The 12,500-nt window shown below is 47.0% G+C and overlaps 1 protein-coding gene across 1 annotated transcript in view; it reads left to right on the top strand.

Moving 5' to 3' along the window:
- Window positions 1-12,500, top strand: part of lnx1 (ligand of numb-protein X 1) — a 26,666-nt gene that overhangs the window by 1,614 nt on the left and 12,552 nt on the right. The gene's annotated exons all lie outside the window — the stretch shown is intronic.

Raw genomic sequence — 12,500 nt, 5'->3', positions numbered from 1 at the left:
AGTTAATGTCGACTACATCCAGCAGCTCCGTGTGAAGCCGGGGCTCTCTGACCCCCCCCCCCCCGAGCTCGGGTGCTACAGCTCCCCTCTCTCTCGCCAGTCTGACGGAAATGTCCCATTATACTGCATGAATACACGGAACAATGGAGCGCCGTGCAAATCCCCTCATTTCATTGTGTGGCTTTCCTCCACCGAGCGGGGCTTTAGCTCCGAGAGCCCTTGTTGGATGCCAGAGAGACGGGAGAGGACATGAAATCCCTTCGTCTGGTGATACACTGGGCGGACTGGGGAGGATGGAGGTGCAGCAGAGAGGAGATGAGAGGAGACAGGAGGGTATAAGGTCACTTCCTGCTCCTGCCTCCCATCTGGTCGTGCATACGGCCGTCGCGGCGATGCACGCCGTTTATGTGGGTCATCTCAACGCGGTTGTTTGTTTGGAGATCAAACTGTCCTGTTTTTTGCTGATTCAGTGAGGACGTTTTCTGTGCTTGTGACAGTGAGTTGTTGTATTCTTTTCTTTTTTTTGCTGATTATGACATCACAGGGAGCAGACGAACGCGGACGTGGTGTTTTTCTGCCCGGCTGGAGAGCAGTGGCACTCCATTTGTCTTTATCCACACTGTTGACAGGAGCAGCCTCCGGCGTTTGCCGCCGACTCGGCTCCTCTTTCTCTCCCCCCTCCTCCTCTCCTCCCCTCCTTTCTATTCCTGATTTCTTCCACTTTAATGTGATTACTACAGTGGGTTTATACCGCGCGGGTTACCAGAGAGTGGCTGCAATCCGTCTTACTCACACGTAAGTGAGCGGAGGCTTGTGTGCCGACGTTATTGGCTGTACGCAGGGTTCACATGGGAGAATGTTTCTCTGTGATGAAACGCTTAATGTGGTTACTGCAGTTCTACTCTTGTCAGCACCGGCCATTAAAAGAGCAGCAGTGACACACACACACACACACACACACACACACACACACACACAGGAGAGCTCCTAGATTGTGATTACTTCCTGCTAACACACACACACGAGGGATGACGCAATGACGTTTGAATATTCCTTATAAAAGGTTGTATTGTATGTACTTTGGGGCATTATTTCCGTGTCGTAACTGGCCGCGAGCGACGCAGCACTGATATGTTAAAGTTATCGACAGGATTCCTCCTCATTTCACCACTAAAACCCTCAACGAGGTGTCGGCTGGAGGGAGATCGCCTGAAAGTGTCCTACTTGCTATTTGCTCTGTTGTTGGTCACTTCCAGTAAATATCACGATAAAAAACAAAACGTCAGAAGATAGCTAGTACTACTCACCCACCACTACTCGCTGGTAATCTACGTTAAAAATTGTTTTGATATTTTTGAAGAAATGTTCGTGACATTCCTGACAGCTTTTAATGAATCAAATGCTCTTACAAAAAAAAAGGACACCTTGGTATCGGTGGCTGTAATAAGCTAACCTGCCTGTCACCGGAGTCTTCCACAAGCTGCTATCTTAACAGCAGCCATGTTGGTTGTTTACGTTTCCAGCGATAATTTTGGGGGAGTGGCTTTGGAGTAAGGCCTGAAAAGACGGGCTGTCAGTGTTGGAGACTTTCTCTCTAGATTTAGTGACGATTGTATTTCGTGCTGCTCGCTGCTTTCGTTGGAAAAGAGACGTTAGGTTGGATCATTTTTCAAATTTAGCGTTCTCTTGCTAGTTTATCAAGATTACCACCTCTCGCTTTACGTTAATTCTTGACTTCTTTCTTAGTTCCTTTACTGACTTTAGTGAGTTTACAGTTCACAACATTGCTCCTCGGTTGGTTTATGGCGGTTTTCTGTTTACACTCGTTGACTTCTTGCTTCTTCTCTGTATATTTAGTTTGTACGCCCTCTGGCGTTTCGGGTAATAATGCAATGCAAACAAAAGCGTCTTTGTGCGTGGTCGGAGCTTGCATGAATTATTCCTCATACCATTTGAATAATGTAAAATTTCATATTCAGTCAGTGAAAGTGACGTAACATTCAGTCTGCGCAGCTGACAGCCACCGTAATCAAATTTTCATCTGTTTTTTAATAATATAGATAATTATATATATATATATATATATATAAGATATATATTTGAATACAGAATATTTGTGGACAGACCTGGTGCACACACCCGGTTGGACCCACACGACCTCCCCTGATGATCACAGTGCAGCCCTGTAAAGCTTTAGTGATTAACCCGCGATCCTTTTTTGGGGCCTTTTGGCTGAGATGTCTTAAACGCCGTGATTAGCTTAGCTTCCGTCCCTTCAGCGCTCCTCTCGGAGGTGTTTGATCACCGAGCTCCAGACATCTTTTCGGCATGGACGCATTCTAACAGGATTAGCTCGCCCAACAGCACGAGTCATCTGTTTACGTCGGTCCCGTCTGGAGTCAAAGGTAGCGCACCGCGCTCTCTTCGGCCTCGTGGCAGTTTCAAGCGTGTGGGCCGGCGGCGCTAATTAGACTTTTTGTTTGGATTAAATATGAATCCCTGTTGTGTGGTGAGGCCGCTCTCACTCTCTCATCGAGTCTAGCGGGGCCAGACATACGAGGAAGGAAAGGAAGGAGAGATACAAATCATCCTTCCTTCCTGAACACATCGCTCTGAAAGCAGATAACTTTAAATCAGGGATTTACAATATGCAGCAATATCCGTCATGGGAGCATTTAATATGCATGGGAAATCTACAAACACACGCAATCAAGCATGACAGGAAACATGGGGCGAGGACGCATGTAGAGGACGCATACCGAGGTCGTTCACGAACAAACAGACATGTAAACCTCACATTACGCTTCAAATGGAACAAATACGCGTAAAAAAAAACACACTCACGCCAAAACACACATCGGACTATGTATGATTGAAGAGCGCACAGTGCACGTGTGAATACGTGGTAAATAAAAGAGCGGATGAATTATGAATGCTTTCATGTATTCATGATGAGAAGTGAGCAGCAGGTCCTCTCAGATGAGTCTGAATCACCAGCAGAGTGAATGTATTCATGTTAACGCACAGAGAGGCTTTAAAAGACCAGCTTTTATATCAAAAGACTTTTATTAAACTCAAATATACAATATTTATTCTCTTGTGTGTGAATAATTTATATCAAGTGCCCTACTTTCTGAGCCATGTCGCTGAAGTGACGTCAGGGCTCAAGAGTAACTTCTTAAAAGTGGGCATCAGATTTTGGTTGCCGAAATTGAAAATATGGTTGCCGTTTGTAGTCACCTTATAATTTTAGTAATTGCAGCAGATACTCTGCAGGTATACGGACGCTTAGTGATGAAATGTGACATGTATACCGTATTTTCCGCACTATAAGGCGCACTTAAAAGCCTTTAATTTTCTCAAAAAACGACAGTGCGCCTTGTAATCCGGAGCGCCTTATATATGGATCAATTGGTTAATTGGTTGATCCATACTGGTTGTACACGGTGCTCTGTCAAAATGTTTCAGTACGACTGGTAAACTACAAAGCCGCACCGCGGTAAACACCGGTACTGTGCTTACTCCTAGTCCAACACCACTTGTGTGTATAAAGACCCCAAAATGGCACCCTTCAAGAGACACGCTTACGACGCTATTCTATTCTATGCGCCTTATAATCCGGTGCGCCCTATATATAAAAACAGTTCATTGAAGGTGCGCCTTATAATCCGGTGCGCTTTATAGTGCGGAAAATACGGTACATGTCAAAGATGTCTGGATACTTCGCCTCCCCATGCTTCACAGATTAGCATTTTTGGCTCAGGTTCATCCGGTTCTTTGTCAGTCGAATAAATTTGCGCATTAGTTTCCGATGTTTTCAACTTGATTTGCTTCATTGTGTCTGAGCGCACACCAGAAAACACACGACGCAACCTACGGTTCAAAAAAGTGAAGCCAATGCTGAAGTGCCTTCAATGCTAGGTATGCTTTAGGGCGGGGCTACCTTGTGATTGACAGGTCTCTACCGGAGACATACACGACGTCTCTACGTCACTCCTCCTCAGTCCAAACATGGTCACTTCCTGTTCACTGGTTGCAAAAAAACAAGATGGCGATGCCCAAAATGCTGAACTCAATGCTTCAAAAACCATCGAGTGACGCCAAGACGACTACGTCCACTTCTTATATACAGTCTGTGACACCAAAGCACGTTCTGACTGTAACAACAATATTTAAATATATCTAATGCAACAAATATATAATTCAAATATCTTTTGGGGAAAGCATGTTTTGCGGCACCTATAAATGTATATATTACAGTAAACACTGATGGCAACCAAAGGCCAAGAATTGGTTGGCAATTTCTCAAAATGGTTGCCAATAACAATCTGGCAACGCCTCACTGTTGTTAAAAACCTGTGACTGTAAACGTTTGCCTCTGGTCTTTTGAGGTATGACTTGTTAAACATGGAACATTTTCTACAGCCTCGAGTCTGCAGCAGCTGATCTGTAGGATCCATATCGGCCTGCAGAGTGAAACTGACAGCGTCCAGTTAATCTGTCACGTGAGCGCTGCCCGTCCAAGTTTTTTTCTTCGGCTGACCGGCGATGGCTGTGTTTTGTGTTGGCACGTTGGAGGTAGAGAAAACCAGGACACCGCCATGGGGCTCGTGTGGCAGAAATATAGACGTATAAAGGTGCCAGGAGCAATGTGGGGCAGCAGCCTAGTGCAGATTGTCTGTCATCATATAGAGCGGAGGGGATTACTCTTCTCTAAATGTATACAGAGTGTTTCACATGTAAGGTGAGTTAGTGAGGTCCATCTGTGATCTTCTTCTTCTGCGTCCACGAGGTAGAAACCAGACACACGAATGTCCTTCCAGCCCGATCATGAGGTCAGGGCTCCTCTGATGATCGTACGTATCGATTGGCTGAAAAACAAAAAAAAAGCCATGACTCAGAATTAGAGCTGCCAGGACTGACACAGCGCTCGTAAAAAACACACACAGATGCAGTGGGCGTGCCAAAAACCGGTCGGGCCGCCGCTCACCGCACAGGAGCACAGCGGAGAAGGTTCAAACACAAAGACGGGATTTACGAGTCATGAGTTCACTTTTGCTTTCTGTCGTCTCCAACGGCTGTTAAGAAGTCACACCCAGCTAGGCCTCGCCTCCCACTTCCATTTAAGTAAATCTGTCTTTTCTTTAGAAACGAGCCTCGGCCAACACGTCCTCTCACCCCCCTCACCCCCCTCACCCCCTCCTCGGATGGGATTACCCCTCACAGCAGGCGGATCCAATCAACACACCAGCGCATCCTCTGATTAACACTCCTCTAGTTCATCATTAACTGGATTACTCTGTATTTATGTCTGTCTGTCTCTCTGTCTCTGTCTGTCTGTCTGTCTGTCTCTCTGTCTCTATCTCTGTCTGTCTGTCTGTCTGTCTGTCCGTCTCTCTGTCTCTGTCTCTGTCTCTCTCTCTGTCTGTCTCTCTCTCTGTCTGTCTGTCTGTCTGTCTGTCCGTCTCTCTGTCTCTGTCTCTCTCTCTGTCTGTCTCTCTCTGTGTCTATCTGTCTCTCTCTCTGTGTCTATCATTCTCTCCCATTCAAACTACACACTTTATGTGTTTGGCATTTGGCCCAATTGTGTGATAGAGGAGTAATTGAAATACTAATTTAATCAAGGAAACATTTTTAATTCTAGCCTTTATTTCCATAAATTCAGTTGGTGTGTGTGTGTGTGTGTGTGTGTGTGTGTGTGTGTGTGTGTGTGTGTGTGTGTGTGTGTGTGTGTGTGTGTGTGTGTGTGTGTGTGTGTGTGTGTGTGTGTGTGTGTGTGTCTCTCAGGTGCTTCCCCAGAGCGCCGTGTGTTTGTTTACTCTGCTCAGTCTGGTGGAAAGCTAGCTCGACGCGTCTTGTTTGCCAAAAGCTGTTATGGACCGACTCTCAGGAGCTTCACCCCTTGAATCAGCCGGATTAGATGTCGATGTGAAGCCGGGGTCCATAAAACATTTTGTGACTTTTAACGACGGTTTTCTGAGCATTGTTTATCTTTACTCCAGGAATGAGCATGATGGGGAATCTGGTAAAGAAGAAGAGAGAGTGATTTCCTGGCTTTTCTTAGAATTTGTAAGATTTTTATTTCATTTTTGTTCTTTATTTCTTTGTCATCAAACATTCAATTAAAGAAATGGGCTTTTTTTGCAGAGATGAGTAAACCGTCTGTTCTCATTCACTGTTGCACTGTAATGCAGGAATGAGTCCTAACACCCAGAGATGAATCAACATTTTTCACGTCCTGTTCCCTCGTCTTGAAGACGATATCTTTTTGTTTAGATGTCTGAAATCAGGTCGGTGTTAAACATAAGCTGAAGAGATTATAACGTTTTGTTCTACGATGTAAAATACATCAGTATTTCTATTCACCCTCTGGTGAATTTAGAAGCTTCTACGTTTCTTTAAAAGAGACTAAACGTCCTCACTAGAACACTAGTCCTCCTTTAGCTTAGTGGTGGAGACGTGAAGTCGCGTGACTAACGTGAAGTCACGTGACCGTGGTGGAGTTCCTTTACAGACTAATGTGAAGTCACGTGACCGTGGTGGAGTTCCTTTATAGACTAACGTGAAGTCACGTGACCGTGGTGGAGTTCCTTTATAGACTAACGTGAAGTCACGTGACCGTGGTGGAGTTCCTTTACAGACTAACGTGAAGTCACGTGACCGTGGTGGAGTTCCTTTACAGACTAACGTGAAGTCGCGTGACCGTGGTGGAGTTCCTTTATAGACTAACGTGAAGTCACGTGACCGTGGTGGAGTTCCTTTACAGACTAACGTGAAGTCACGTGACCGCGGTGGACTTCATTTACAGACTAACGTGAAGTCGCGTGACCGTGGTGGAGTTCCTTTACAGACTAACGTGAAGTCGCGTGACCGTGGTGGTGTTCCTTTATAGACTAACGTGAAGTCACGTGACCGTGGTGGTGTTCCTTTATAGACTAACGTGAAGTCACGTGACCGTGGTGGAGTTCATTTACAGACTAACGTGAAGTCACGTGACCGTGGTGGAGTTCCTTTACAGACTAACGTGAAGTCGCGTGACCGTGGTGGAGTTCCTTTACAGACTAACGTGAAGTCGCGTGACCGTGGTGGAGTTCCTTTACAGACTAACGTGAAGTCACGTGACCGTGGTGGAGTTCCTTTATAGACTAACGTGAAGTCGCGTGACCGTGGTGGAGTTCCTTTACAGACTAACGTGAAGTCGCGTGACCGTGGTGGAGTTCCTTTACAGACTAACGTGAAGTCACGTGACCACGGTGGAGTTCATTTACAGACTAACGTGAAGTCACGTGACCGCGGTGGAGTTCCTTTACAGACTAACGTGAAGTCGCGTGACCGTGGTGGTGTTCCTTTATAGACTAACGTGAAGTCACGTGACCGTGGTGGTGTTCCTTTATAGACTAACGTGAAGTCACGTGACCGTGGTGGTGTTCCTTTAAAGACTAACGTGAAGTCACGTGACCGTGGTGGAGTTCCTTTATAGACTAACGTGAAGTCACGTGACCGTGGTGGAGTTCCTTTACAGACTAACGTGAAGTCAGGTGACCGTGGTGGAGTTCCTTTATAGACTAACGTGAAGTCAGGTGACCGTGGTGGTGTTCCTTTACAGACTAACGTGAAGTCACGTGACCGTGGTGGAGTTCTTTTACAGACTAACGTGAAGTCACGTGACCGTGGTGGAGTTCCTTTACAGACTAACGTGAAGTCACGTGACCGTGGTGGAGTTCATTTACAGACTAACGTGAAGTCGCGTGACCGTGGTGGTGTTCCTTTATAGACTAACGTGAAGTCGCGTGACCGTGGTGGTGTTCCTTTAAAGACTAACGTGAAGTCACGTGACCGTGGTGAAGTTCCTTTACAGACTAACGTGAAGTCAGGTGACCGTGGTGGTGTTCCTTTACAGACTAACGTGAAGTCAGGTGACCGTGGTGGTGTTCCTTTACAGACTAACGTGAAGTCACGTGACCGTGGTGGAGTTCTTTTACAGACTAACGTGAAGTCACGTGACCGTGGTGGAGTTCCTTTACAGACTAACGTGAAGTCGCGTGACCGTGGTGGTGTTCCTTTATAGACTAACGTGAAGTCACGTGACCGTGGTGGTGTTCCTTTATAGACTAACGTGAAGTCAGGTGACCGTGGTGGTGTTCCTTTACAGACTAACGTGAAGTCAGGTGACCGTGGTGGTGTTCCTTTACAGACTAACGTGAAGTCAGGTGACCGTGGTGGTGTTCCTTTACAGACTAACGTGAAGTCACGTGACCGTGGTGGAGTTCTTTTACAGACTAACGTGAAGTCACGTGACCGTGGTGGAGTTCCTTTACAGACTAACGTGAAGTCGCGTGACCGTGGTGGTGTTCCTTTACAGACTAACGTGAAGTCGCGTGACCGTGGTGGAGTTCCTTTATAGACTAACGTGAAGTCACGTGACCGTGGTGGAGTTCCTTTACAGACTAACGTGAAGTCACGTGACCACGGTGGAGTTCATTTACAGACTAACGTGAAGTCACGTGACCGCGGTGGAGTTCCTTTACAGACTAACGTGAAGTCGCGTGACCGTGGTGGTGTTCCTTTATAGACTAACGTGAAGTCACGTGACCGTGGTGGTGTTCCTTTATAGACTAACGTGAAGTCACGTGACCGTGGTGGTGTTCCTTTAAAGACTAACGTGAAGTCACGTGACCGTGGTGGAGTTCCTTTATAGACTAACGTGAAGTCACGTGACCGTGGTGGAGTTCCTTTACAGACTAACGTGAAGTCAGGTGACCGTGGTGGAGTTCCTTTATAGACTAACGTGAAGTCAGGTGACCGTGGTGGTGTTCCTTTACAGACTAACGTGAAGTCACGTGACCGTGGTGGAGTTCTTTTACAGACTAACGTGAAGTCACGTGACCGTGGTGGAGTTCCTTTACAGACTAACGTGAAGTCACGTGACCGTGGTGGAGTTCATTTACAGACTAACGTGAAGTCACGTGACCGCGGTGGACTTCATTTACAGACTAACGTGAAGTCACGTGACCGTGGTGGAGTTCCTTTACAGACTAACGTGAAGTCGCGTGACCGTGGTGGTGTTCCTTTATAGACTAACGTGAAGTCGCGTGACCGTGGTGGTGTTCCTTTATAGACTAACGTGAAGTCGCGTGACCGTGGTGGTGTTCCTTTAAAGACTAACGTGAAGTCACGTGACCGTGGTGGAGTTCCTTTACAGACTAACGTGAAGTCAGGTGACCGTGGTGGTGTTCCTTTACAGACTAACGTGAAGTCAGGTGACCGTGGTGGTGTTCCTTTACAGACTAACGTGAAGTCACGTGACCGTGGTGGAGTTCCTTTACAGACTAACGTGAAGTCACGTGACCGTGGTGGTGTTCCTTTATAGACTAACGTGAAGTCAGGTGACCGTGGTGGAGTTCCTTTACAGACTAACGTGAAGTCACGTGACCGTGGTGGTGTTCCTTTACAGACTAACGTGAAGTCACGTGACCGTGGTGGAGTTCATTTACAGGCTAATGTGAAGTCAGGTGACCGTGGTGGAGTTCCTTTATAGACTAACGTGAAGTCAGGTGACCGTGGTGGTGTTCCTTTACAGACTAACGTGAAGTCACGTGACCGTGGTGGAGTTCATTTACAGACTAACGTGAAGTCAGGTGACCGTGGTGGTGTTCCTTTATAGACTAACGTGAAGTCAGGTGACCGTGGTGGAGTTCCTTTACAGACTAACGTGAAGTCACGTGACCGTGGTGGAGTTCCTTTACAGACTAACGTGAAGTCAAAGCCTTCTGCTGCTTTCAGGCTGCAAAGTCAGTCAGGCTATGGGTCACACGCAGGTCAGCCGGCTGAACGGCCACAGACCACAGACCCCGTCTGACGACGTTAAGAACGACGCTTTAGATCTCAAACTGTTTGCGTGATCCCGTGTGAAAATGAGCACTGAGACACAGATTGGTGATTTTTCGCGTGCCGCTGCCTGACCCTGCAGCCGTGACCTCGGCAGAGATCATGTGGAGTGGTGGGCCAACACGATCGTCCGTGGCAGTCAGGCAGCGGTGGAGAGTATTTGGGTTAGAACAGATAATCCACTCACCCCTAAAGAGGATTAGAGAATCTCACAGGCTTTGATGAGTTGTGAGCCGGTGTTTATTTCACATCACAAGAAACTTTTTGCGTCACGGCCAGGGAGCCTCGGCACGACCCGGCGGGTCACCGGCAGCATCATCATGGGTGTAACTGCTGCTGCTACAGGGGGAGAGCGGAGGAGGGAGGAGGAGGTGGAGGAAGATAAAGGGGGAGGGTGGGGGGATGCTTCGTTGTCTTCGCTCCTTATCTCGCCACAGATCCCGGCGTTTAGAGAGATGATGTGATAGCGGAGGCTGTGTGGACCCGAGACACGGATACCACAGCGCTAATGAGGATCCTCTGAGCTCGCTGATCAATCCCCCCCCCCCCCCTCCCCCCTTCAGAAAAATGATGCCGTGTGAGAAAAGGGTTAGCGCTCAAAAGTTCTGTGATTATACACAAAAGGATGTTTGTTTACAAGAGAAGAAGAAAGAGATGAGGAGGGAGAGTGTCTCTGCAGGCGCTGCTCATCTCCGATGTTCAGCTTTAATTGGCTCGCTCACCTTGGCTGTTAGAGTCCAGGACCACCCTGGTGAGGGAGACAAGGGGGGTCTCTGTCACGCTCGCCTGCCTTTAACCTCAGACAGCACGGACTGCGGCCTTAACGTTAAAACTCGAGACATTAAAACTCTTAAGCAGCTGAGATATGGCTACGCTTTGGAGGCAACTCTTATCCTCTGGAGGAAGCAGATTTTAATTAACAGGAGACAAAGCCCTCAGTAAACCAGAGGCACACTGAACAATAGTTCTATGTTTCTATGTAGCTCTATGTTTCTGGGAGCTTCAACACAACTTGTATTTGTTTTTGTTCTCTGTGACGGCTCTAAATATATTTTTCTTTGGTTTCCGTCCTCTGTGTCTCTACGATCACACTTTTAGAGACGAACCCCTTTAGATCTGACTTTCTCAAAATGCAGTGTGCATTCATTAATACTTGGACAGATATTTAGCTGTGATTTGGGTGGTCTGTAAGATTTAGGGAACTGAATGAACCTGTATTCAGCGGTATTTGCCCATCCACTGACTGACTTGTGGTTTTCCATTTTCCACTGACAGCAGAAACAGGGGGACGTTGTCCAAGTCTTCAGTTCAAGACTTTCAGAGGTGTGTGTGTGTGTGTGTGTGTGTGTGTGTGTGTGTTTGTGTATGTGTGTGTGTGTGTTCAGTGGAGCGTCTAAGACTTCGGTAGGGAGTGAAGTCTATATATAGATGATAACAGCAGCTGGGATGAATTAGAGGGAATGAGGACATTGTTACACAGGAATGGTCGCAGCTGTGAAACAATTAGGAATCTAGCAATTTGTATTATTATTACTAAGTACAAGTACTTATATTTTAGTACTTGTCGATACAGAGTACCGATATGACTACTTAATAATACCACTACAGGTCTAAGATTGATACCTTTTGTTTTCATCAGCTGATTGAATAAACGTTTTAACATTCAACGTTGTGTGTTCCTGATTCAAACGGAACATAATTCTTTGACATGATAATGAATTGCTTAAGCGTGCTATCAGTGAAACAGTTCAAAGAAATATAAAAATAAAAAAACGAGGAGCGGCTCGTCCCAACGAACTGCCCGGTCATCTCTACTGCCGTTGGAACATGAGGGGAGGTGCACGTTGCAAGTGTATATGAGTCCACATGCACGTGTGTCTGTGCGTACGTGTGCCCAGGAGACTTGATTTGTACCACTTGAATGCGAGCAGCTGCACACAGCTTTAATTCTTCTAATTGATGGTGAGTGACACGAGCAAAGCTTCTGCCTCCTCCCGACTGCAGCGCTGCTCTCTCCTGCCGCTGCTGATTGAAATATTGCTCTGTTCCACCACTTCACTCAGTTAAGTGCTATGTTGCTGGAGAGCAATCACTTTGCTCCCTGAATGAAGAAGAATAGCTCAGGACGGCGCTGCCTACACACAGGTACACAGTGTTATGTCACGGAGCTCCTTCAGCTCCGCGCGACGCCGTCTTCTAACCGAGATCCTGACCCGAGGATACAAAGTGAGACGTAGAACCCACTTCAGGAACAAACGATTTTCCCTGTGAGGTGTGGACAGAGTGCACGACCCGCTGTGACAGCTCTGTTATTGAGACAAAATGCTGCTTCTAGTGATGCGGTGCCCCCAAAGGGGACCGGTGGCCTCAAGCGGCATCACCAGCATGTAATCCTGTTTCTTCAGTGATTCCAACATTTCATTTCTTTGGCCTCGATGTAAGGTCCTGTGGAACCGAACCCGTCTTGCAGCACCGGAGAACGGACGGCGCTCCTCTTTTGTTTTTCCCGAGCTTCTGTGGAAGCGGTGCCTGGGTTTGATCCAGCTTATTAAAACCCAGTTAATGTTTGTGCTGATGGCTCCGCAGAGACAGCCGGAGAGACGGGTCGGTGT

Source organism: Anarhichas minor, unplaced genomic scaffold, assembly GCF_050575085.1.
Source record: "Anarhichas minor isolate MPS153535 unplaced genomic scaffold, ASM5057508v1 ptg000010l, whole genome shotgun sequence".
In the NCBI taxonomy this organism is placed as follows: Eukaryota; Metazoa; Chordata; class Actinopteri; order Perciformes; family Anarhichadidae; genus Anarhichas; species Anarhichas minor.
Note: the sequence above shows the minus strand (reverse complement) of the source record. Positions and strands in the feature narration are given on the sequence as shown.